General features: G+C 46.8%; 1 protein-coding gene across 1 annotated transcript in view; it reads left to right on the forward strand.

Annotated features, from left to right (window-relative positions):
• Nucleotides 1–23,032: 23,032 nt before the first annotated feature.
• MUS81 (MUS81 structure-specific endonuclease subunit) overlaps nucleotides 23,033–27,010 on the forward strand; it is a 321,815-nt gene continuing 317,837 nt past the window's right edge. Inside the window, exon 1 of the mRNA XM_078660456.1 lies at nucleotides 23,033–23,171. The gene's annotated coding sequence lies outside the window, so the exon portion shown is untranslated. The remainder of the gene's footprint in view (nucleotides 23,172–27,010) is intronic.

Raw genomic sequence — 27,010 nt, forward strand, 5'->3', positions numbered from 1 at the left:
GGTGGGGAGGCCGCCCTTCCCGGGGCCCCTGGGAGCCGCTGAACCCAGCCGAGCAGGAGGAGGCTCCCCGGGCATGACAGAACCCCGTCCCAGGCCTTTGGTGGGCATGCAGACCGGGGTACGGGGTCCAGGGCCAGAGCACCCGACCCGGGGCCTGGCAGGGCCCCTGGACCCAGCCGGGGCTCCCTGGTCCGGAAGCGCAGGGGAAGCCTCCCCAGGCCCGCCGGACACCATCCCAGGCACCCTGCCACACGGCGGGACTGAGGACGGAGCCCAGGATGGGGAGGCCATCCTCTTCGGGCCGCAGGGAGCCCCTGAACACAGCCGAGCAAGGGGAGGCTCCCCGGGCACGATGGAACCCTGTACCAGGCCTTTGGCGGGGCAGCAGGCGGGGAGACGGGGCCCAAGACTGGAGCACCGGGGCCCGGTGGGGCCCCTGGACCCAGCCGGGGCTCCTGAAGATGAAGGGGAAGCCTCCCCGTGCCCGCGGGCCTTGTTTGGGCACCCTGCCACACAGCAGGACCGAGGATGGAGCCTGGGGTGGCGAGACCGCCCTCCCCGGGGCCACTGGACCCAGCCCAGCAGGGGGAGGCTCCCCGGGCCTGCCGGACCCCATCCAGGACAGCCTGCCACGCGGCAGGCCCAGCGACGGACCCAGGGTGGGGGCGTCATCCTAGCCCTTCCAGCTGCCGGCTGAGGACCGCTAAGCTGAGAGGGGTCCCAGAGTACCCTGTCCCTACTAATCCGGAGGAAAACTACCCCTCTTTCTGGGAACCCGTGCGCACCACGAGACTCAGGGGACCCTGGGCGCAAATGTGCGGACCTTCTGAAGCCCTGGCTGAGATCCGGGAGGCAAATGAGCCCTCATCGGGACTTCCAGGGCAGCCTGGCCATATGGTCGCCCCATTGGAAAGCATTGTGTGCAACAAGATGGCCGAGGGGAAAGGTGCAACCAAATGGCCGGGATCAAAAGGACTCCCACCTGCCCGCCCCGAGCCTTTGCGGTAGGGCCCCTGCCAGCCCACGCAGGGCTCGGGTACTCTGCTTCCTGGGGGCTCGGGGACCCTGGGTGGTCCTCAGGCACGGGGAGGACCACCGAAGCTCTCAGGCCCGGGGAGGACTGTCCGGGACCCATGGAGCCTGTCCCGGGCATTTTGCCATGCCATGGGCCGGAGGAGGTATCCGATAAAGAGAAAGGTTGCGAGATACACTACGATGTTCTCTGAAATTATACCAAAACTTAACATGTTACACTGTGTTGGCGTGCATGCTAGGTAAGCGCTCCGCCCACTGTGCCGCAATATGAACCAAACACTTAGGAACCTGTTTAGGCTCTGAAACCGGCAGCTCTGCCACGTAACTCAATCAAATCTTGTTGTCCTTATTCTTCATGTACTCTTTGTTTTAAACCATTGCTTTTTACTGCCATTTTTTTCTTCATGATCTTCAATTAATTTTACTAATTTTAATTCGATAGAAGATGGATCACACCAACACAGGAGGCAAGGTAATTTCCAAATTTCACGTATTTTATTGAGGTACCAAATGCATTTTGGGACGTATACAGCATAAGCAACGGGGGTGCTGGGGAGAACTACATGTTTGAAAAGACATATCACAAAGGATTCTGGGTAATGTCGTTTTTCAATGGCAGTGAGAATGAATATTGATGATTGAACTATACCGGAAGCTTGGTGTTAAGTGATCTGCATTTCCCGCTGTGAGACGCATACGATTAAGCACCTGGGGGTAATTGGTACGTGGTAATAAGAAGATGAATCTCTGAGCAGCAGTGGCTTTTTTCATCATGGGGAGAAAGATGTGTGCTTCGTGCACTTTTAACAAAATGAACCTTGTGAAATGGCATGGATTATGCTTCTTTAATCACAAGTTGGCAGCAAGCAAGGTCGTGTTGCTTTTGAGGGATTAATCATATTTGGACTCGAGGGATTAATCACAGTTTTCACGGTAAGTGCAGTAAGGCAGCAGCATAGTAAGGGATTGGTAAAGCGTTTTCTGTTTAAACCAGGGAAGAGATGCTAGTTGAGGATAGGCGGCCTACCGTGAAAACAGGGGAAGGTAACCAGAAAGCGGGGCGTTTTGTGGAGGGATCGTTGAACAAGTTTTTTTCAATTGTTATGGTTTTATTATGGTAGCTGACGAACTGAGCACGAATCATGGATTCAATGACTTCTCAGAACATATTAAGTGTAACATAGATGCTGATATGTAACAACGTTAATGTTTTGCATTTTAGATACCCCTGATTAAGGGATTTGTCCCGAAATGCATTGGGTAACTCAATAAAATATGGGACATTTGGAAATCACCTAGCCTCCTGTTTTGGTGTGATCCATCTTTTATCGAATTAACATTAGTAAAATGAATTGAAGATAATGAAGAAAAAAGTGGCAGTAAAAAGCAATGGTTTAAAACAAAGAGTACATGAAGAATAAAGACAACAAGTTTTGATTGATTGGACTTGAGTTACGTGGCAGTACTGCCGGTTTCGGAGCCTAAACAGGTTCCTAAGAGTTTGGTCCGGAGGAGGTATCCTCCAGGCGGAGGGGAGGTGTTGTCCGGGCATAGCCCATCTGGTCCCCAGCAAATAACCGCCAGCCCGGGAGGGGTGTTCCGGCATACCCTGCCCCTACTAATCCGGGGGAAAGCTACCCCTCTTTCTGGGAACCCGTGGTCACAGCGAGACTCAGGGGACCCTGGGCGCGAATGTGCCTAACCTCCTGGAGCCCTAGATGGGATCCGGGAGGTGAATGAGCCCTAATCAGGACTTCCAGGGCAGCCTTGACTTCTTGTTGCCCCATTGGAAAGCACTGCGTGCAACCAGATGGCCAAGGGGAAAGGTGCGACCAGATAGCCGGGACCGAAAGGACTCCCATCTGCCCCCTCATGCCTTAGCGGTAGGGCTCCCGCCTGCCCACGTAGGGGTCGGGAGCTTTGCTTCCCGGGGGCTCAAGGAGCCCGGCTGGGCCTCAGGCACGGGGAGGACCACCGGTGCTCTCGAGCCTGGATGCCCGGGACCCATGGAGCCCGTCCCGGGCACTTTGCCATGCCGTGGGCCGGAGGAGGGAGCCCCCGGACGGAGGGGAGGTGTTGTCCGGGCATAGCCCATCTGGTCCCCGGCAAAGAACCGCCAGCCCGGGTGAGGTGTTCCGGCATACCCTGCCCCTACTAATCCGGAGGAAAGCTACCCCTTTTTCTGGGAACCAGTGCTCATTGAAAGACTCAGGGGACCCGGGGCACAAAGGTGCCCGACCTCCTAGAGCCCAGGCTGGGATCCGGGAAGCTAATGAACCCTCATCGTAACTTCGAGGACAACCCGGCCATCTGGTCACCCCATTGGAAAGCATTACTAGCAACCAGATGGCCGAGGGGAAAGGTGCGATCAGATGGCTGGGACCGAAAGGACTCCCATCTGCCCGTCCCACACCTTCGCGGTAGGGCTTCCGCCTACCCACACAGGGCTCGGAGGCTCTGCTTCCCGGGTGCTCGGGGTCCCCGGCTGGGCCTCAGGCACCTGGAGGACCACCGGAGCTCTCTGGCCCGGACGCCCGGGGAGGACTGCCTGGGACCCACGGAGCCCATCCTGGGCCCTTTGCCACGCCGTGGGTGGGATGAGGGAGCCCCCTGACAGAGGGGAGGTGTTGTCTGGGCATAGCATAGCCCAGCTGGTCCCCGGCAAAGAACCCCCAGCCCGGGGGGTGGTGTTCCGGCATTCCCTGCCCCTACTACTCAAGAGGAAAGCCAGCCACCCCTCTTTCTGGGAACCTGTGCGCACCGAGAGACTCCGGGGACCCTAGGCCCAGACACGCTCGACCTCCAGGAGCCCTGGCTGGGATCAGGGAGGTGAATGAGCCCTCATCAGGAATTCCAGGGCAGCCCAGCCATCTGGTTGGCCCATTGGAAAGCATTGCGTGCGACCAGATGGCCGAGGGGAAAGGTGCAACCAGATGGCCGAGGGGAAAGGTGCAACCAGATGGCCAGGACCGAAAGGACTCTCATCTGCCTGCCCCGAGCCGAACCATAGCGGTAGGGCTCCCGCCTGCCCGGGCAAGGCTCTGGGGCTTTCCACCCGGGACCCTTGTCCCGGGCAGATGGACACTTGGCAGGCCACAGAACGGGCGCTTCCACACCCCAGGCCCTGACCGAAACCCAGACCTCGGGCCGGTCCCTGCTTCTCAACCCAGCTAGGCTGGGGAGATCGGGGAGCCTGCACGGGCACGAGGGACCCCTATCCTGGGCACACGGACCCTCAGGACGTGCGTTCGTTTTCCACACATATTTTCCATAATTCCGCATAGTGGGGTAACACAATTTCCGCCTAGCCCCAATTGAAATAATCAAACAGTGGGATAAAGCGATATATTGTAGCCCTAGAAACATCTTTAGTTAGATTTTAAAATTATGAATTAGGTGATTAAGATTGACTTGAAAATGGCAGGGGTCTTACACCAAACCCTTTCCAGGTCGAAGTAAGGAGGTTTCAACTGGTCGCCGTGATCTCTTTGCCGTTTACCGGGATGCCCTATAAGAACAGGCTAACTAAATAAGTGTTGTTTCTAGGAGAGGAAGTCACAGAGAATGATTACCTGAATTTAAGGCCATCATCATCAAAACTATGATTGTTGTCTCTAAAATAAAACTGGCAAGATACAGTTCAAATAAAAACAAAATTATAGAGCAACTACGAACAGCGCTTCGCTTTCTGCAAATCCAATTATATTTTATAAACAAGCATTTTCAATGCAATAGGTCTCGTATTTTTTGAGTTAGAGCTGTTGACGTTGTAAATGGTAGTCAAGTCAAGTCAAGTTTATTATGATTTGGCTCTCGTTGAGGGCCACATAAAAAAATACACACGTATTAACATAACATAATACAAAAGAAACATCATTCGACAAAGGAAATAGCCACAAAATTATCTGCAAGAAAGGCAATCATCAACATCTCCCGGAAGTTCATTAATAAATATCTAAAAACTCTTTAAAATATTTAAAAATTCTGGAACAGAACATTTCGTTAGGGGGGCAATAAAGTGCATGGAAAAACATTTTTACATTCACAATTCCCAATTGTAAACAGATTGGTTTTATCCATTTTTGGCGCATGGGGCGCAATACCGGGCAAATAAGCAATACATGATTAAGATCCTGAACAACTTTATTACAAAAATTGCATAGAGGAGAGACCCCATACCATTTTGCTAAGAGTGAATTCAGTGGAAGCAAATTATGACGTAAAAGGTACCAAAATCTACGGACCCCATGGGGAATATTCCAAGTTAAATATTGTTGGGCTACTTTGGGAGTATATGTTATAACCAGGGCTTCCCTTTCTTTTTGCTTTGGTTGGGCAAGTGTATCCGACTTGAGACAAAATTCCCAGGACATACTTTTTAACTTCAACTTTAACTCTAATGGAGAAAGTGAAAATAGTGTGCTTTCATCCAGTTCAAGCAGCGATACCGCTTTTCTAAAAATTTTTACCAGCTGCGAGAACTCACAAAAGTTACCCAATAGTTCTTTTTTTAGAATCTCTCGTAAGGTGCCCGGTTTACCTCTAGCCAAGGGCTGCCAACCCCTGGGCCCAACAACTTCGAAGTCCGAATTCCAGCCTGCATGAACATGTAGAGCAGGCTGAATTAAATGAAGAGATTTTTCTTAGTACCTTTCCTTCCGTTTTTTGCATGAAACCCCATTGTTTCAACTCCACTAATTCCATTCCATAGAGGAGGGTTGCAGGAATTTTAGCTCGAAATACATTCATGCATAGGGAGAAATGTCTCTTCCCAGTAGCTTTGTACAAAGAACATAATCCCATACCGTGGGCCATCGCTTTTCTGGAATTATGTTCGATGTGTGGCTTCTCACTAAGATTAGCAGATATTATTTTGCCTAAAAACATGTAGGTTTTAACCACCTCAAGTTTTTCTCCGCTAATTGTCCAATTATAGCTACTAGACCTGCTTTTCTTCTTTCCAAAGATGCACATAATTTTGCTTTTAGAACTATTAATTTTCATATAATGTGCATCTGCAAATTGATTCAATGCATGAAGACGATTAGAAAGACCTTTTGGGGTCAGATCTAAGACAAGTATATCGTCCGCATACATTAGAATCGATATAGCTGTCCCTCCAATTTTCGGGGCTAATCCCGCACAAACTGCAACAGTAGTTGGTAAATCGGCCGTATACAAGGAAAACAATATGGGTGCCAATATACACCCTTGTTTTAATCCGTTCAGGGAGGGGATAGAATGAGAAAGACCCCTCTCACCGTCTTGTAACACCTTACACCATGTGTTCGAATGTAAAGACTTAACTAAATCTAATAGGTATCCCGGCATACCCAATGCCGCCAACTTTCTCCACAGCGTTGGACGATCCACCTTGTCAAACGCTGTGGAGAAATCTATAAATGCTACGTATACGCCACCACCTCGGACACGAGCATATTTATCCATAATTACCTGTAGCAATGTTAGATTATCTAAAGTTCCATACTCTTTTCGAAATCCTGTCTGTTCCATTGGTAAAATATTATTTACATTTATCCATTCCATTATTAGCAATAATAAAAGTTTAGCAAAAATTTTCCCTATTGAGTCTAATAAAGCTATTAGACGATAATTAGAGGGGTTGTCCCGATCACCTTTTTTAAAAATTGGGATTAGGATGCTTCCCCGCCAAGAGTCGGGGACTGTTCGTAATTTAAAACATGCCAGAAATACTGGAAGAAGAATCCTGCTCCAAGTAGTAACATCTTGCTTGATTATAGACATGGGCAATTCATCAGGCCCCATAGCCCCGGAAGAGCGCATGCTCTTTATTACGGTAGCTATGGATTGCTCAGTGGGGGGTTCCATTATAAAATCACTATTTAACCCTGGTACCCAAAGGTCCCCCCCTGCACCATTAGGCGCATATAAGGTGGACACAAATTGGGTCCAGACATCTTCCGTAATAACTATAGGAGTGGGCGTTATTACAGAACCACATCCTTGCCTTATTATGGACCAGAAATCTCTAGAGTTTTTACAAATTGAGGCCTCTCTTAACTTGATCCATAAAATATCTTTTTTCTTTTTTTAGTTTGGATCGCAATCTTACCCTCCTTCTTTTTAATAAAGCTAACTGAGACTCATTTCCCCCCGATCTATTAAGGTATTGCTTCCTAACGAGTTTATTTATTTCGTTATTTAACCTTAATAAAGGACTAGGAGAAAAATGTTTCTTTTTGGGTTTTCCTACAATCCTAGCCGTTGCGGTGACTTTTTTAATGAGGTTTTCGAGAAAAAGGAATTCCCTACCTTGCCAGTAGTCCAACTCCAATAGTAATTGGCTAAGGATATTTTGTACATCCTTACTATTGATAGTTCCCCAATAACATCTATCTGTATTACACTTAATCGAAAAACCTCTATTCTTTAAGGACCAGAGGCTAGTTTCAGGGGGTGTTAATGAGACAGTTATATTGATAATTTTATGATCACTCAAGGGGGAATGAGAGATCACCAAATCTTTAAGAAAAGAGAACATATCAAAATCCGTTATTACATAATCCAAAATAGATTCACCCCTAAAGGATCCATGTGTATAATTTGCAGGAGTGTCTGAAGGCATCCTGCCATTTATAATAATTCCCTCCAGGGAACTAAGTTCCCCTAGGAGAATCTTGCCTCTTTTATTAGTTTTTGTTTTGGAAGGCAGGACTGCTTGAGGTATATTATATGCTTCTTCCTTACCTTTATTTCTAAACATGTTCAAAGAAGTGTTAGACACTTTACAATTCAGGTCCCCCACCAAAAGTAAGTATGGGGGGTGATCCACCTCTATTAGTTTTTTGACATAGGAAAACATACGTTTTAAAACTATCGTGAAATTATCTTCTGGAGGAATGTAGGCATTTAATATTAGAAGCGAGGACCGTTGACTAACGGAGTCCAGGTTGGAAATGGTTATGGATTGGAATAGATTACTCTCGTCCTTATAATGGGAAAATTGCCATTGTAATGCGTTTGATAACAAACAGGCAATTCCACCTTTAGCATGGCCTTTTTTAGATGGAGTCGCAGGAGCCTCTAGGACGAAGTAATCATTCCCTCCATATGGGAGAGTTTTACACCATGTTTCCTGAAGACATATCACATCTGCATTCAAAGAGAGAAGAAAATCAAATTTCTCAGGGCAATTCGACAATCCGGCGGCATTCCAAGAGACAATTTTTAGGCAAGTGTTAAAGATGCGAAAATGGTCGTAGGTTTCTCGAAGTTGTATTTGAGAGAACTCCTGGTAACCAGTTCCACATCAAATTGTCTTCAGTTAGAGGAACGTCTGTATTAACAGGTAATGGAAGCACCTGTGAAACCATTCGTTTTCCTCTGGAGACCCACATTTTTAGGTCTTTATTACACATAGTAAAATCATCCTGACCAGAGGCCGACTTTGTGTTTCTTTCATTAGATGAGAGACACAAATTATTATTCACAAAGGGTAGCACGTCAATTCCTCTGCATTGAAAGGCTTCTGCTTGATGGAGCACTAAATTGGCTATTATTTTGGAGTAAAACTTTACCCTTGTTCGTTGCCCATGTATGGATTTTATTGGGAGAACTAAATCAATATCATTCGTTAAAACTAACTTTAAACTTTCTATCTCTTTAAAGCAGTTAAGTAACCAGGATCTATTCATTTTTAGATCTGAATCAAATAATGGGAGAAAATCCAGTGACAAAGTATCCACATTTAAAATAGGGCTTTTTGCTGAATGAGGCACTGAGTTCCTAACTACCTCCGTCTGTGGCCGAAATATGGGAGCAGATGGATTAAATACTCTTGTTACTATCGGCGTATGTATAGTATCTTCGGGACTTGTAGATTGAGGATCAGAAACATTTACTGATGGACATGGGACTATCCCCTTCATAGATGCTTCAACCGGGGTACTCCCATTTTCAACATTTTTGTTACCTCCAACTTCCACCTTACCGGGGATATCTAAAGGTGGATTATAACCACTTTCTGAAAGAACAGGCATTTCAGATGTTGTATGTTTTTGAAAAATAATTTGCCTAGGCCTTTTCTTTTTATATTTACGTATCAGTTTCCTATTTTTCCCTCTTGATTTTACTTTAGCAGCTCTAATAGTCCCCAAGGGGCCTTCAAGCTCCTTTTTATCTTGTACAAAAATAGGAAAAAGATCATGATCCTCCGTTTGCCTCTCTTCAACCACATTTTCTTCCTGCTCAGCCAACATTAGATCTTTTTTCTGTAGCAAGGGAGATGGGGAAGATTGAATAGGAGGCTTATGGATATCCACCTCTATAGACAGTCCTATAGGGGCAATTCCCCCTACCTCAGTAGTGTTATCAGCAACTTTTTGGACAACGGGAACAGAATTAGTAGAAGTAATAGGAGGATTAATCACATTTTCAACATTTTTAACATTTTGTGCCAGCAATACCTGCAATATCTCAGTAACCGAAGATAAAATACAATCAGAGTTTACAGCAAATTTACCCATTAAAAGTAATATGGAAGACAAAATTTGCTCAAGGGCTATGAGTGACTCAGAAATAGGTTTGTCATTTTTTGGGTAACTGGAAGATGTAAAAGCACAAATCCCCGATAAATTAAATTGCGGAGATTGTACAGCACTCTGCGTAGAAAGGTTATCTGTGGATTTGACAGAGGGAGCGCTGCTGTAAAGTAGCAATCCAGATGGTGTTTCTCCAGTAGGGGTTTTATTTGCCATTAGATGAGGCAAAGATGTCTTGTCCACATATCGACCGCAGAGTTCCAAATCAATGCTGGTGGCTATTGATACATCACCCTTATCTTTTTCCAAATTATCATTTCCCTTGTAAATACTATGTCCCAAAGTTTGCGGTGGTATTAGCAAAGAATCAGCGTCAGCCACATATACTGGACATGTAGGGACGTTTACTTCACTTGACTGACTCAGCGACCTTTTTGTTTCCAACATAGGATCAATCTGACAAGCTCCCTCCATATTAGGACAGAGTTCTATCTGAGGTGAATGATCAGTATGAGATTTCATAGGAACTTCGAGGGATTTATTCAGGCTTTTTTCCCAGATTTGAGACAGTTGCATCTGACCTTTCATAATATCACTATTAACATGCCTTTTCCTCAAATGAACAGGACCGGGTAATGTACCAGGTTTCTCCATTACAACTTTCCCGGAACGGAGTTTCTTTGCCTCCATAGAACAGGGAAGTCTGGTCCTACAGTTAGAATCCCGGTATTGAAGGTAATACACAATTTTTAATATAGTAAAAGTTCCCAGGGGGTGTACACGAGAGTCAGACTTGCAGAGAAAGTACCTTGTGACTATAGTCCTATCAGCTTATTTGCAAGCCTATTAAATATAGTAACGCAGGCAGCAAGCTAAAGAGAAGTGTAGAAAAATATTATTAAAAATACCAGGGCCCAGCCCGGCCTACCTCGGCCACTGAGGGCCACAGAGGGCCCGCCCTTTGCCCGGGCTTCGCCCCGGGCGCCCCCGCGACGCGGGGGTGACGCTTCCTTTATGCGCCTTCCTGGCGCGATGGAAATGCGGCTGGCGCCGCTAGGCCTGCTGGGGGATGTAGTTTCAAGGTCCCCCTCCGCTCGGCAGCCGCAGTTCTTGGACAAAAGCGACGGCGGGAGGGGGACGCTGCAGGCGGCAGTAACAGGTCAAATGGAGTCAGAACTCCGTCGTGGGGGTAGACCAGGCTCACTCGGGCTCCGATGCTGCTCAGAAAGTCTCTCCGCGTCACCCGCTCTGCCGGGGTGACGCTTCCTTTATGCGCCTTCCTGGCGCGATGGAAATGCGGCTGCCGCCGCTAGGCCTGCTGGGGGATGTAGTTTCAAGGTCCCCCTCCGCTCGGCAGCCGCAGTTCTTGGACAAGAGCGACGGCGGGAGGGGGACGCTGCAGGCGGCAGTAAGGCAGGTCAAATGGAGTCAGAACTCTGTCGTGGGGGTAGACCAGGCTCACTCGGGCTCCGATGCTGCTCAGAAAGTCTCTCCACGTTGTAAATGGTAATGTTTTATACATATGTGTTTTGTTTTTCAGTGTAGTGTCTGTGTGTGTTGTGTAGTGGAAATATGTTAATTTTTTTATTTGTTAGAAGTGTATTTGTGGGTGGTGCAGACTGTATTTGTGTAATGTAATTATGGTGTATGTTGTTTATTGGTGAAGGATTATGGTATTAAGAGATAGTGGTGGTTAAAGAAAGTATGAGTGACTAAAGTAAAGTGAGAGTGAACTTAAGAAATGTGTAGCTAGATCTATCAAGGTTGTGGAAGACTAGTGTTGCGTGGAGGGGCGAGCAGCGGCGTTGAGTGGTGTTGTGTGGAGCGGAGTGACGTTGCGTGAAGTGTCAGGGCTTGGAGTGGGGTTGGGTTGAGTGACGATATGTAGAGTGTTGTTGCATGGAGTGGGATGCGGTGTGCAGTTGTGTGGAGTGCCAATTGCAAAAACAACAGTTGATGGACAGAATGCAGAATCAAGCTATCCTGGCTGATGAGGGCTGAAAGCCCGAAACCGGTCCTAGGATGCTTGTTTCCAGTCCAGGAAGGACCTGGCTTGGCAGTTCAGGCTGGACTGTTCCCATGGGGCACAGGGTCAAGAGTGATTTGCATATGGTTGGGTTCAAGCTGGAATGTCATGGTGAGCAAAAAAACTATGGATTTAGGCCCAGATCTCTGTACTGGGGTGAATGTATGACAATGTTCTGCATTCTGTCCATGAACTGTTGTTTTTTTATTCGTCACCCCGAGTGGGACGGGTATGCTCAGACGTGAGTCCTGTGCTCTCCATGCCACTGGAATCAAGCTATCCTGGCTGATGAGAGCTGATAGCCCGAAACCGGTCCTAGGATGCTTGTTTCTATTCCAGGGAGTACCTGGCTCGGCAGTTTGGGTTAGACTGTTCCCATAGGGCACAGGGTCAAGACTGATTTGCATATGGCTGGGTTCAAGCTGGAATGGCATTGTGAGCAAAAAAAAGACGATGGATATAGGCCCAGATCTCCGTACTGGGGGAAATGTATGACATTGTGTAATATGATAGACTGTTGCCGAGTTATGCTGATTAAAGATGGTTTATTGAAGAATTATCAGGTTAAATCATATAATCATTAACGCCCCACCAGGAGCAGCTCTCTTGCTGCTCAGCCCTCTCTTCCAATTGTCATCCATTCACCAGGCATCCCACAGATTCTATATTACCTCACACACTCCAACATTCCACCATTCATCCACATAGGCTGAGCAGCAAGACAGGTTAGTGAGAAAGGCACATGGCATCCAAACCAGGATACCACACCACCTTCCCTCTAAAAAGGAACAAACAAATGAATAGCGTAAATGAGAATGGTCATTCTAAAATTTAAACTTACTTTGTAAAATTGAAACTATCAATAAATACATAAAAGAATCCAATACGACCACCTCTTGACCCCTTTACACATAAAACAGTTTTTTTTTTTTAAACAGGATGTAAGAAATTGAATTCAACGTCACCAACACAACATACTAGTTGGCCAGACTAGCAAAGCAAAGGTAACGGAGACTTCAACAATTAAAAAATGCGAAAATGAAAAGCACAAAAAGTACTTAACTCAATTACAAGTCCTACTCAGTAACGTGTGCACAACGTACTGTAATTAGGAATATGTAGGTGACTACACTACAGAGTCACATGCAATGTACTATAATCTAAAATAAAACATAACGTGTAATGACGAACCCATGACAGCAATTTCAGTAAAATTGGGAAGTCACATGCTGGAATGCAATTTCAAGTATTCAAATTAAAAGCAAGACATACACTCAAAAGACGACCCCACGGGCAAAACAACTTAAGTAAAAGGTGGAAGTCACATGCATAGTATAATCGTAAAGATATAATTTGTACAAAACAAATTGGTGACCGTTTCACAGCACTAAATTCAGAAATTGTGAATGTCACAAGCACACATGCTAACATATAGCATTTAACTTTCAATTAAACTAAAAACTTGTATGAAACCTGTGTAAATAACCATAACACGTAATTAAGAAACCTACGGTAGTAATGTAGGTGGTGTATCCGTGACTAAATGAAACACGGAACACAGGCTAACAAATGAATATTATAAAGTAGTAAAACAATTACCATTCACCTGCTACTCTCCTACTTCCTATAATTGGTTCACGTCATGACCAATTTGGCATAAAAACATTTAACTTCTTATAGAATGCTGTACTATACATAGTAAATACAGTCCCCCATAAAAAAATAAAAACAAAGTAGACACCGTTGTCGGGATGAAGGACTGAGATCATAATAGGATGCAGGCTTAATTACTTGTAAAATAATGCAGGTCTTTAGATGAGGTGAAATTTATCCATGAACTGTGGAATAACTTACTTGAAGCTGCTGCTCACCATATACTATCTGAAGCGAAAATCAGAGCAATCTGCCACAAAAAGATGAAAATTATAATGCCCATTGATGAATTTTCAAGAACAAATGCTGTATATAATTAATTACATATATTAACGCGAGTATCGCTGAAATAGGACGCGTTGTATTTAATAATTATCAATTAGCGTGCGCATCGCTGAAGTAAGACGCGCTTCATTTAATTAATTAAAGTTTAGCGTGCGCGTCGCTGTTGTAAGGAATTAATATAGACTATGACCGCAATAAGTCATAAGTGTGCGTATCGCTGAAGAACTGTAGAACTCGACACGCTGGATAGAATGCCTAGACTGTAGACGAGTTGTGCTGATTAAAGATGGTTTATTGAAGAATTATCAGGTTAATTCATATAATCATTAAAGCCCCACCAGGAGCAGCTCTCTTGCTGCTCAGCCGTCTCTTCCAACTGTCATCCATCCACCAGGCATCCCACACATTCTATATTACCTCACACACTCCAACATTCCACCATTCATCCACATAGGCTGAGCAGCAAGACAGGTTAGTGAGAAAGGCACATGGCATCCAAACCAGGATACTACACATTGTTCTGCATTCTGTCCATTAACTGTTGTTTTTACATTTGTCACCCCGTGTGGAGTGCAGCGACGTGAAGTGGCTTTGCGTGGGGTGTCCATGTGTCGAGTGGCGCTGTGTAGAGTGGTTTTGTGTGGAGTGGAATTGGTGCTGTATGGGTTGCGTGGAGTGGTGTTGCGTGTAGTGTGCAGTTGTGTGGAGTGCAGCTGCATGGTGCGGCGTTGTGTGGAGCGGAGTGGTGCTGCATAGTGGCGCTGCGTGGAGCGGAGTGGCACTGTGTAGAGTGACATTGGCGTATCACTGCTTGGAGTGGCGTGTAATAATTGTAATGCACCCCGCAGACGCTTATCTGTAAATTAAATGCTTTATTTAACGGAGCTCCGGGAGCTGCGTCTATACCCTCTAGCGGTCGGCGCCAATATGCAAAATGGCCGCCTTCCGCTTCCCGTCCCCGAACTTCCTGTTCCGGCGACGGAACACTAGACCGCTACCACATATCTCCCCCCTTTATGCAAACAAACAGTAATACAATACAGTCCTTACTTCCAGTTCATATCATAGTCCTTGAACTTCTCAGGTATCCTTACTGTCCTTCCCACTCTGGTTCTCACCACTCCCATGCTTCCATTTTCTTCTGGTTCCTTTCTGTCCAACTCTTCTCCTGCACCTTCTCTTCCTCTGTATATCACGTCCTCATTGCCTTCTTCCTTGCACCCGCTCCTCGTACTCTCACTCGTACCGTCTTCTCCTTCGCTGTCTTCCACTTGCTGCACTCCTTCTTCTACATTCTCGACACACCCTTCGCTACGTTCACCTTCTCCTTCTTCGCCTACGTACTCTGCTTCTTCATTTATCTCATCTCCCCACTTTCAGGATTTTGCTGCATTTAGCCATCCTGTCCTGTGACCACACTTTCCCATCACTGAGCAGAGCTGACCGGGGATAGGGCTCCACCACTTTCAAAGGTGGTGAAAATTAGCTTTCTCCCTTTTTCTTGAGGACGGCCAGTTTCACCCGGACCCAGTCGCCCTTCTCCAGTTCTACTCCTTTCGTGTTCCGTCTCTTGTTAAAGTGTGTCGTGTATACTTCTCGTGCCTTCTCCAGATTTCTTCTGACCACAGCTGGTGACCACTTACTCTGCACCACTAATTTCCTCCATGCCATGTTGTCCTTGGTGAAGGCCTCTCTTCCTCTCAATACCTTAAATGAGCGGTATCCCGTGCTTCCCGGGGTGATCCGATAAGCCCAGATCATCTTCTCCAACTCCTTCTCCCAGTCCAGACCATCATTAATGGCCGCTTGAATGGTGCCCATGATCACCCGATTGAAACGTTCCAGCTGACCGTTTCCCGCAGGATGGTAGATGGGCGTATGTTTTACCTCTATGCCGTTCCTGGTTGCAAAGGCGGTCCACTTCACTGAGGTGAATTGCGGCCCATTGTCACACGTGATGATTTTTGGGATTCCTTCTCTGACAAACGTGGCACGTAAGAAGCGCACCACCGCTTCAGTGTCCACGTTCTCCATTACCTCCACCTCTAGCCACTTGGAATACTTGTCGATGAGAACTACAGCATATTTCTGTGTTCCTGCTTTGTTGAGGATGGGGCCCATAATGTCCACTGAAACCATTTCCCATGGTCCATCAGGTACTGGGAATTTTCCCAGGGGTGGTCTTAACATGCTCTGTGATTTGTCTGCCTTGGCACATGACTCGCAGCTCCGCACATGTCGTTCTATCTGCGCATCGATGGCTGGCCACCAGTACGCTTGTCTGGCAAGAGCTTTGGTCTTGGTGATGCCCTGGTGTCCCTCGTGCAGTAGAGTCATCAGATGAACCAGTATGCCTTGTGGTGGGATCACCTTGTCCCCTCTGAGCAGGAATGTGGGGTTCTCCGCCAGCGATAGTTCATCCCTTACTTCCCAGTACCTCCTCAGTTCCTCTTTGAGGTGCCTCTTTTCCGGCCACCCATGGACCACATATCCTTTGATGGCTTCCAAGTCGACGTCTTCCTTGTATGCCTCCTCCCATTCTCGGGCACTGATCACTTCCTCCGTATCCTGGATGGTGGCTACTACATAACCTTCCCACTTTTGTTTCTCACTGCTATCCGCTTCCTCCATAGCTGCTGCTCTGCTCAGGAAGTCCGCTACTTTGTTCTGTGGCCCCGGAATGTGCTCCACCTCGTACACAAAGTCCAACAGTCTAAGAGTCATCTTTGCAATTCTAGGGGTCGCGTGGGCATGGCCACTTGATGTTAGAACTCGGACCAAGGGCTTGTGGTCCGTTCTCACCAGGAATTTCGCTCCCCACAAGTACTGCCTAAATCTTTCCATCGCCCATACCACGGCCAGCATCTCCTTCTCGATGACACTAAACTTCTCCTCGTTGGACTTCGAAGCAAAGCTGACCGTCGATGTTTCTCCATTTTCCGATTTCTGCATCAGGACCGCTCCTAGGCCGCGGTCACTGGCATCCGTGGTGAGGATGGACTGCGCACTTGGGTCAAATCCTTTCAGGGGAATGGCGGCACCCATCTCCAGTTTGAGGGTTTCAAATTCCGTCTGTTCCTCCTGGCTCCATTGGAATCTGTTCTTTTCCTTCAATAGTTGGCGTAGGAGGTGCGTTTTCGTGGCAAAATGAGGAATGAATTTACTGTAGTACTCGGCCATTCCCAGAAATGACCGAACATCTTCTTTCTTGTTGGGCGTGGGGGCATCCAGAATTGCTTTCATGTTGGCTCTTTTTGGCTTTATCCCGTTTTCGCTCACCTCATGGCCTAGGTACGTGACAGATTGCACTCCGAACCTGCACTTTGTCCATTCTGCAGTAAGACCATTGTCCTGCAGAGTACGTAGCACCTTGTGGAGCTTCTCGTTGTGGTCCTATTTGGTTCTCCCCATTACCAGGATGTCGTCTTGAAAGAACTGTACGTTCTCCACGTTCTTCAGTAACCTGTGCATCAGCTTCTGAAAGACTGCCGCTGCAGATGCTAGACCAAACGGCATTCTCACAAACTCGTAGCAGCCGAAAGGCGTGATAAAAGATGTGAGATGGCTGCAAGATGGATGTAGCCTTACTTGGTGGTATGCCGACGACAAGTCCACTGTGGAGAACCATTTGATGTCCTTGGTCTTTGCTAGCATCTCATTTATTCAGGGCAGGTGAAATTTGTCGATTACAATGTTTTTGTTCAGTTCCCCTAGATCGACACACAGCCGTACTTTACCATTTGGCTTCTGGGCTACCACTAAAGGTGAAAGCCATTCCGCACTCTCTATGGCTCTGATCACTCCCTCCTTTTCCAGCCTGTCCAGCTCCGTTTGCACAGCTTCCCTACTGCGGAACGGGATGTTCCTCACCTTGTGCACCACAGGTTTAGCGCCTTCCTTTAGCTTTATGAGGTGTTTGTATTTTGCCAGTTCTCCAATTTGTCCATTGAATACTTTGGGGTATGCTCTCTGCCATGACTCCACGTCATCCTTCCTATCCATGTCCATTAACAGGATTTTCTCTATGCCCCCCGGGTTGAGTTGTATACCCAACACTCCTTGGTCTTTCCAGCTCAGTACTGAGGGGCCCTTCTCAGCAACGTACAATTTGCAATTCGCATGTCGGCCCCTGAACTCGAACAGGAGGGGGCAATACCCCAACATGGGAATTCTTTGTCCTGTATATGTGACTGGCTTCAGATCCATCGGGTGCAATTCTTCCTCTATTTTGGGTGCAAACTTTTCTTCCCATACCTGCCGTTGTATGATGGAGATGGGTGCCCTGCTGTCTGCTATCATTTCCATTGGTATCCCGCCGATATGCATATTCAGTCTAGGTTTGTCCATTCCTGCTCCGTCCATTTCCAGCACTTGGACATCAATATAGAGGAACACTTCCTGGTCTTCAGCGTCCTCACAGTCGTCTGCGTCATCTCCTCGCTCTTGGTCCACATATTGAACCATCGCTCCCTTGGGCTTCCGGCGGCACACCTTCTCATAGTGCCCGAATATGTTGCAATGTGAGCATCTTGCCCTGAACGCGGGGCACGCCTGGTCGTTGCCCAGATGTGAAGCACTGTCACACCGCTAGCAGCTCGGCTTACCACCTTTACTCGACCTATTGTCCACCCGAGAGTTGTAGGTGTTGTAGTTGTTGATGTTTTCGGGCCTTCTACCGTCTTGATTCCTTTGCATGTCTCTGCCTCGGTCGTTCTCCTCTCGACGGCGTCATTATCTTGCATACCGTTTGCGTTCCACCTGCTTCCTTCTTGGCCGCTTGTGCACAACGCTTCGATAATTCCGCCTTCTTGACCATTGCCCATACCTCTTTGAGAGGGGCATCTCCATTTACCCACAGTTTCTCCTGGATGTGGGAGCTGGAAGTGTGCATGATAATTTGGTTTCTAATTAGGTCGTCATGTAGCGTGTCAAACTTGCACATGAGGGCCAACTTTTGTAAGGCTACGACGTACTTGTCCACCGTTTCTCCATTCCTTTGTTTCCTTTGAAAGAAGTTGTATCTGTCTATCGCGACGCACACGACCGGCCTGTAGTGTGCGTCAAGGTCCGCAATGGCGTGACTGAAGACATCTGTATCTGTGGTTCCCCTCTCGCCTTTGACTATGGTATTGTATACTCTGATCCCTTCTGGGCCCAAGTTGTGCAATAATATTTTTTTTTCCTCTTGCTCGAGAATGGAGTGTCGCCTTCCTCTTCCAGAGCTTCGAGATAGTTAAGGAAGTACCTTTTCCAGTCTTCCCATTTCATCTCTGGTTCTCCGCACTTCGTCAGGAATGGCACCAGTTGGGTGAGGGAGGAAGAATGGGCTGCCATCTTGGGCGTACCTCTTCGGCTCGCAGGGGCGGGGATCGTCCGACCAGGTGGGCTCCCAGGTATAAGCTGCTCAGCTGTGCCCCCTTCACTGCGATCACTGTCGCTGTTTTCACCCTTCTCACTCTCCGAGGGACCTGGTAGCGCCTGTAGGCTGTTCCCTTTGGGTCTGGTCGATGAGTCAGGCACCTCTTCCCTCGACCGCTGCTCCGCCAGGTTGCCGGGCACGCTTTTCTCACAACCAGTGACGGGGTGCACTCCCCTGTGGCCTTGCGACTTTTGCTTAAGCCCTGTGCACAGCACTGCACATGAAATACGCTGCCCTTAGCCTCTCCCCGCAGAATGGTGACCCTTGGCTTACTTCAGGATCCGTCAGGGATTGAGGAAGGTGCTGTCTTGTCCTTTGAGCACCGGCGCGTTTTCGCGCTCTTTTCTGGTGACCCACCGGCTCCTCTGCCGCGCTCCGGTTTTCGTCCTGCGTCGCAGGCGTGCCTGGGTTCATGGACCAACCCTCGTCGCCATTGTAATAATTGTAATGCACCCCGCAGACGCTTATCTGTAAATTAAATGCTTTATTTAACGGAGCGCCGGGAGCTGCGTCTATACCCTCTAGCGGTCGGCGCCAATATGCAAAATGGCCGCCTTCCGCTTCCCGTCCCCGAACTTCCTGTTCCGGCGACGGAACACTAGACCGCTACCACATGGCGTTGCGTGTAATGGCGTTATGTAGAGTGACATTGCATGGGGTGGCATGCAGCATGCAGTTGTATGGAGTGCAGCGTGTGGAGTGGCACTGCACAGAGTGGCGTTGCCTTGAGTGCCACTGTTTGGATTAAAAGTGAAGTATATATAGTAATAAATGTCTCGAGATCTCCTTCCACATGCAATCGTTCTACTGTGTGCTCCGTCCCTGCTGCCATCCGCCCTCAACCAAAGAGCAGCCCTCTCACGTTCTTCTACAGCAGTGGTTCCCAAACTTTTGACTCCTGAGGACCCCCACTGAATCACTACTGGAAGCCGGGGACCCCCAAGCAATTTATACAATTTAAATTTCTTTTTTAAAACGCCTTTTGAAGCAGAGGCAATTTCAAGAGGGAGACAGCCTGAATTGGGTCTATTGGCATGGACAACATACCTTATCCTGTTCCAGTGGTCAATTTGTAAAACATATAAGTGGAGGGTCTCTCTTCAGGAGGCAGCTTGCAAAGTCAATTTCCCCAGTGAGCGCCGCCCAAAACAGAGCCAACTACTAACCATGAAAGTGGGGAGAGGATGTGTTGTAATGGCAAGAGCTGCACACTCCGTAGCTGGGGTACCAGGTCTGAGCCTCCTGTGGTTCTGGGCAAATCACTTGCTCTCCCTGTGCCGTAAATGATAGTGTCCTTAATTGGTGCTCATGAAAACACCAGTGTTGCTGATTAACTGCAAGGGCTAAGCATCACAAACCTCCGGCTCAAATTAAGCACTGTCCGGTTCCCGCTCATCATTGCCATTTCACATAGCTTTCAGCCATGTGCAGCTGGGATGCATCTGTGTTATATATGTATTAATAAAAAGCAGGAACATGTTGGTATTAGACACTTTCTCTCAGTGCCCTTGCATCTTTTAAAGGAAGTGGCTTTACAGCATGCCTTCTGCCTAGTAACACTGTTCATGTTACCACCTGCATTTGACCTCCAGACATGTGCAGCAGCAAGACATGTGCATTGCATGTGATTGTGCCCCAGTCCTCAGAGCAGATTTGAGCACACAGGCCATTTGTATTTTTTTTAATCTCCAATCTAACCAAAAGATCAACTCTTCAAAGTCAAACCATCATCTTTATGTAATGCAAATTTCTCAAAAAATACTGACTGGATTTACGCAAAGCCAAACAAAAAAGACCTTTTCTGAGTAATGATCAATAGTCATGTCAAATTTAGAGTAATTATGTCATCAGTTTTCGCTGTGGGGAACAACAGAAAATACTATGGCCTTAAACTGGGGAATGCTGCCTTTAGATGGCCCAAATAACGTTCCCTTTTAATAATCCGTCCAAGATTTGAAAAAGAAAAAAACAAATCTTCCTGGAATTTGCAAATGTCAACCATTGGATTTCTGCGCATTAATTTTTGTGACTGGATTAGAGATATGTTGTAAATTGCCCTGCGATAACATTTCTGCACAGAGTACTATGCACTTTCATGTTTCTTTTTACTCTTTACAAATTACCACGGGCACAATTTCTGCTTCCGGTCTTTTGCTCTGAGAAGATTAGAAACTATAGAGAGGGCCTTAGGAATGGGCAGCTCTATACTACATAATAATCAAGCCGCTATGATGATAGGGTATTATTTTTTCACACAATGCAGACCAGTAAACATTACCACCAACTTTTTGCTGGTGGTAACTTTTAGCAAATAAATGTGTACTTTTGGAGTTTTTTCTGTAAATACTCCCCCTGTTATGGGTTAGGTAACATGAATGAAGTATTTGCTGGATCACCACAGATTTCCCATCCCCCCTAGATGTAGACAACTTGTGCCTCGTGTCCGGTCCTGTGCTCTGCTGCTGCTTCACATTCAGCCAGGTTTACTGGAATTATGCGGCAGGTTTAGACCAAATAATGTAACAGCATTGATTAAAATATCCGGCAAGAAAAGACAAATTATGAAGTGAGATTCAGCACATTTAGTGTTAATACCACCGCGTTATTTTGGAATCCTTATACATGTTAACTCTATTGGAGAAAATATTTCACTCCACACCACATTACTACCACTTTGACACTCAAAAACAGAAATAAGCAAAACAAAGCTGACTAGTCAATCGTTGCGAAGGGCCGTCCTCTGTCTGCAGGACAACACGTTGCCACGTTTTTAGTAACCTTTGAGTTCTGTGAGCAAGCAAAAATGTTATGAATTTAAATCTGCAGATTATGCAGCACATAATGGGTTGTGTCACTTGTGTGGCAAATGTGGTAAATCTATACAGGCCTCTGCAGAAAAAAATCCCATAATTCCAGTGGTCCAGCATTTAGTAGAAAAACGGTGATTGCGCATTTATGGGTTTTAGCCACATATTCGGAAGAAGTCGGGTTTGTTAACTTCTGGTTCGTTAACAGTGTCTTTGGCACCAGAACACAACAACACAACATCAAGATTGTTAACTTTCACTCATCAGGCGGCATAAATAGAACAAACAGCCTCAATTATTCAACCCTTCTTACGGGCGAAAATCGATCCCTCTCCAATGTGCAAAAGCAATCAAAACATTGAGCGCGGAGAACAGGCAGCGCCACGGAGCGATTCAGCTCAAACCCGCTTATTTATAAGTATATGTTATGTTTAACACAAATTAAAACAGCTAGCGGACATGGCAGACTGAGAAAGGAGTGGTGGGGGGAAGGTGGGGTGGGCTGAGGGGAAAGCCGCAGCAGCACCAGCACTTAAGACTCAAGGACAAAAATAATTTATAGTTCACCATCCCAGATCCGCGAAACCCAGACATCGAAATGCCCGCTCACCCTTCCGAGGTCGATAAAACAAGCTCCAGGTAATAGTAACATGAGTTACTTAGAGATCTACGAAGGACAAAACGTGCAAGAGAGCTCTGTAAACAAGCATTATGACAGGCACTCTAGTCCTGCGGACCCCCTGGGAATGTCCCAAGGACCCCTGGGGGTCCGCGGACCACAGTTTGGGAAACGCTGTTCTACAGTGACCAACACAAGTTGTTTCTTGCCGGGTCCTTCGGTTGCCATGCCTACGTCTGACACTGGCCGAACAGCATAAGTAGGAGCACACCGTCAACTAGCACTTCAAAAATTTCGGTACTAGGGTACTGCGTTGTCCCGACTCCCTCTAGTAAGTACTGTCAGACACTTTACCCTACGAATCACTGCAGTTTTCTTGGAGTCTATGCGATACAGCTACTTAGGTACGCAACCTGTTTTAATTCCCGAAAAGGCCTCGTGCTCTCCTCAAACTCGGCTACATCGCAGCACACTACTACTGAGACTTACGCGTCGCATCCCCTCCTCCACTCCAGTGGTAGTTACACAAAAGATACAGAGCGAAACACCGGCTCAACGGTGTCTGGTCCATGATTTCCGGATCGGCGGGCGATTGCTTCCGGTACAACATGGGACGGGACGGCTTTTCTAACCAATTGCAACGCTTACTTCGAAGTACAGATACAACAACCGAAAAGTGGCGCCTCTGTTTCGGTTATTCAATTGATAATCATATTTTTCTAATTACTTTCTCGCATCTCATCTCGTTTAAGTTGGTTATCTGAAGAAAAATTGAGTCAATAACCGAAAGTTTGAGAGGCGGCAGGTAAGGCCGATGTTGAGAACCTTCTGCCTGATTCTGCTCGAGTGCTGTCGTAGAGGGTTATATTAATTACTATGCGCGCAGTGGAGATCTGAAAGCATCGAATTAACTATTTGAACCCAGCCGAACTATGTGTCTGTCATGGCTGTTTCAACCAGAGCGTTACTTGAAACTTCAGAAAAGATTGTTTGCAAAACTTTATTACATTGAGTGGTAATCCTTCTGAAATGCAGAAATAGTTAATTGTGTTGAACATATAGGTGGGCGAGTCAACACACTATCAATGAGAGGGGAACAAAGAGTTTGGCTTATCTATTAGAACCAGTACTCGAGTCGAAGCATACACTTTAGGCATATAAATCGTGCAACTAAAAATACTATAAAGTCTCTAAAAGATTGCGGATACCTTTATTGAGCGTCCACGCCTCCCAAATTATGACTGCAGTGTAAATTATACAAGGAGAAAAGTAAACTACTTACCCCTTTATCCCTTAACTGCCCCCCGACCCCCTGCGTCATTTCTAATTTCAAATGCCACTGAAATATACATGTTTTATTCAGTTTGCAGCATTGTACGATCGTGCTCGGTGGACATTATCTACGTGCTAGGCCAGTGTTTAAAACGGTCTGCAAAGTACCCCACTTATTTTCGAAATCTATCTGTTGCCCTTCCAGCTTGTACGTTCAATTTTTCATTGCACAAATTGTCCTTTATACCAATGTTCAGTTAGTTGGGGAGGGAGGCGGATGTTTTACCATTGTATGCCAGGGCTAGTTTTGCCACTCACAGACATTGTAATTTTGCATACCAGTCTTGTTTGTGAAGATGTTCATTCCTGCGGGCAGGAGCTCTAATATCATTTCACCTGGTTCCTCTGGGAAAGTATTTACCGAAAGCTGTGCCAGAGTCCACCACATGTGCAATGCTGAACCTTGTTCTCCTTATCTTCTCCACCATTCATCACTCATATTCAGGTCTATCTGTTTAAGTCGTGTTGGTGTATGTATATTAACAGTCATGCATTACTTTGTACTGTATTTCCCTATTTTCGTCTTTCAGTGACCTTTTGTGAATATTTACTCTCCTCCTGAGTATTTCCCATTGTTTTGATTGTCTGTTTGTTACTAAGCCTCTTCCCAAATAATCATGTGTGCCTACTTGGTATCTACTATTGACTGCATTTGGGTTTTGTATAACTATTTAATTCATTCTTTCCTGCCTATTTTCTTCAGGATCTCCTTCTCAAATTATCTTGTTTTCCTTATAGCCACCTGTTTGTTTTCAGATTCTAAAGCCCAGTGCCTAATTTCCTTCACGCTCATCTAAGCCGAACTCCGCTCTACACTGCAAGAGTGTTTTAATTTCCCCCATAGTGAACATGTCCACCAGCATTCAACAGCCCCCACCCTCTCTCCATTTAAAGCATTCTTTATCCCCCTGTGGCACGCTGAAGGGTGGATTCAAATGGATGAGGGTGAATGGTGAAGGGAAGGTTGTTTAATATAGTCTTTGTACAATTCTAGCCCATGTATTCATGATGGTAGCTACCGGCAGGCGCATAACACCCCATGGGCAGAGCGGCTTCAGCTCCCCCCCCCTCCCCAGCTGCCGTCGGTTGGGCTGCCCGGGCTGGAGTTGTTTGCCTGCCGCCTGACCTTCAAGTAGGGTGACCAACTGTCCCTAAATTTTACGGATGCCTTTTGTCCGTATTTTTGGGCATTGCAGGGAGCAGCACTGTTCCCCTGCGAGAAGCCTCAGCTCCCTGATGGGGCGCCTCGCACTCTTCCTCTGAGCACAAGAGAAGCCCCACCCCACCCATTGTCATTCTTTCCAGTGGCGTAACGATAATTTAGGTAGCCCCCTGCAAGGCACGTGGAGGGGCCCCCTCCGGACTCTTATCAGGAGCTCTCTGGCCTTCAGCACAGCCAAAGTGCTTTTACGCCCCTGATTCTGTCTACAGCTGATGATTGTCACATACAGAATGACAATGGCCCAGTCTGGGTTGTTAAAGCATGTGGTGGGTCTCCTCCTGCCTCGGTCTAGGGCAGGGCATTTTGTTTTAACAATACATAAAGAAAAATGTTGGACGTCACCAGATGGGAGGAATGTACAGAATCCAGTTAATGTATAGAAGCCAGTGAAAGAAGTTAACAAGCATTTGCAATGCAATAGGTCTCGCATTAGGAAAGTTTGAGCTATTGGTATTGTAAATGACACATTTTTAGGTTTCGCCTGGAGCACGGAGCTTTAGCTCCGCCTCCAGAGAAATCTGTAGTTTTCAGTAAGGGACACTTGAATCCGCCCTCTGTTCCATTGGCTAGCTCCATAAATGGAGGCTAGCCATTGGAACAGAGATCTGTCCGTCATTCACGGACCAGATTCGGGGGCGTTCCCGAGATTTTTTCCATGGGCCTTCCCTCTGTGTAGTCATCGGGCGGTGGGCGGGGTTTCTTTTTTTTTTGTCGTCCGTGTTTGCTTTTGTCATTCCGAGGCCGACCGCCGCCGGAAGAAGTCTTCCTCTGGTAAGTGCTTGCTGCGTCTCATGTCGTCTGTGCCGTTCCGCCCCCCCCCCGCTGTCCGTGCGCCGTTCCCAACCCCCCCCCACCTCCTGTGTCCCGTTCCCGCCCCCCTCCCGCTGTCCGTGTGTCATATTTTACCCTGGATCTTGTTGTCTTCTGGCCTGTGGTAGGAGGGAATATGGCGACGGGTAAATCTCGCGAGGTGAGAGCGGGCACAGTCGGGTCTGGCGGGCTGTCTCCTAAGTTCACCGGCTCCGCAGCCAGCAACATCGTGGAGCAGTAGCGGGCATCTGTAGGGCCAGTAACGGGCGCATGCTGTGCTCTCGCACGGGTACCTACTTGTTCTTTGTTGCTCTAAGCCATAGCAAATGTATTTAACAGCCATGTTGGGTGAAACGGGGGTTACATTGAAGCTTCTCGTTGAAACAAAGGAGCCGAGACAGTGGCATCTTGTTACATTTAGGGTGAAGGGCTTTCGTAGACAAAAGTGACGCAATAATCGGTCGCTGAAGCTGCCAAAAGCAGTTTTTACCTCCTTAAAACGTAGCCTAGTTTTTATATTTTTTTCTTAGACAAGGCTCTGTGGAACACACTCCTTATTCCGTTTAGTGTAACGTAATACGCCTCGTGAAGACAAGAATGGATTCCTACAATGTACATACACCTAGTTCTTAAAAACAAGAAACTGCACGTTTATTTTTCCATGGCCATTCTACAGCTGTACTCTTTTTATTTTTTTTTCGGCGTGTCCCAGAAACCCGCATGCATTTCATTTAAATTTGTAAAAAGGATAGTGCTACCTCAACGCCATGTACTTATTGTAGAGTCTTTGGGTTGTTGCCACCTATAATAGATTCAGAATAGCGACAATGGGTTGCGTTCTAACCACGTGTGTCATGGGAACATTGTTTTTCCTTCAGTAACCGTTGAGGTTTGTTCCGTAAGCGTTTGTAGCCTAATCTGGCTTGTTTTTTCCGGACCAGAGCTTGTACCAACAACTCTTCCTGTCTATAATTGCTTGTCACAGGGGTTGCGTACCCTCACTAAGATGGCGCTTTTATCACAGCAGACTTGTAGAATGCCCCTCAAAACATGTCTGCCAAGAAAAACGCGACGCTCGGAAGACTCGTGATGTTAACATGCTAAACCCTCAGCCATCAAAGTGAATGAACTGTTGCTAAATTTAATAGCTATAACAAACCAATCAGCCTTTTCTCCTGTATGGTTTTCATCGTAAAGCAGCTTGTCCGCTCTAGCACTTGTAACATAGGGATAACTTTTAGGGTTAGTTCAAGTAATCATAGAACGGAGTGAGCCATGTA

This window comes from Lissotriton helveticus, chromosome 9, assembly GCF_964261635.1.
Source record: "Lissotriton helveticus chromosome 9, aLisHel1.1, whole genome shotgun sequence".
In the NCBI taxonomy this organism is placed as follows: Eukaryota; Metazoa; Chordata; class Amphibia; order Caudata; family Salamandridae; genus Lissotriton; species Lissotriton helveticus.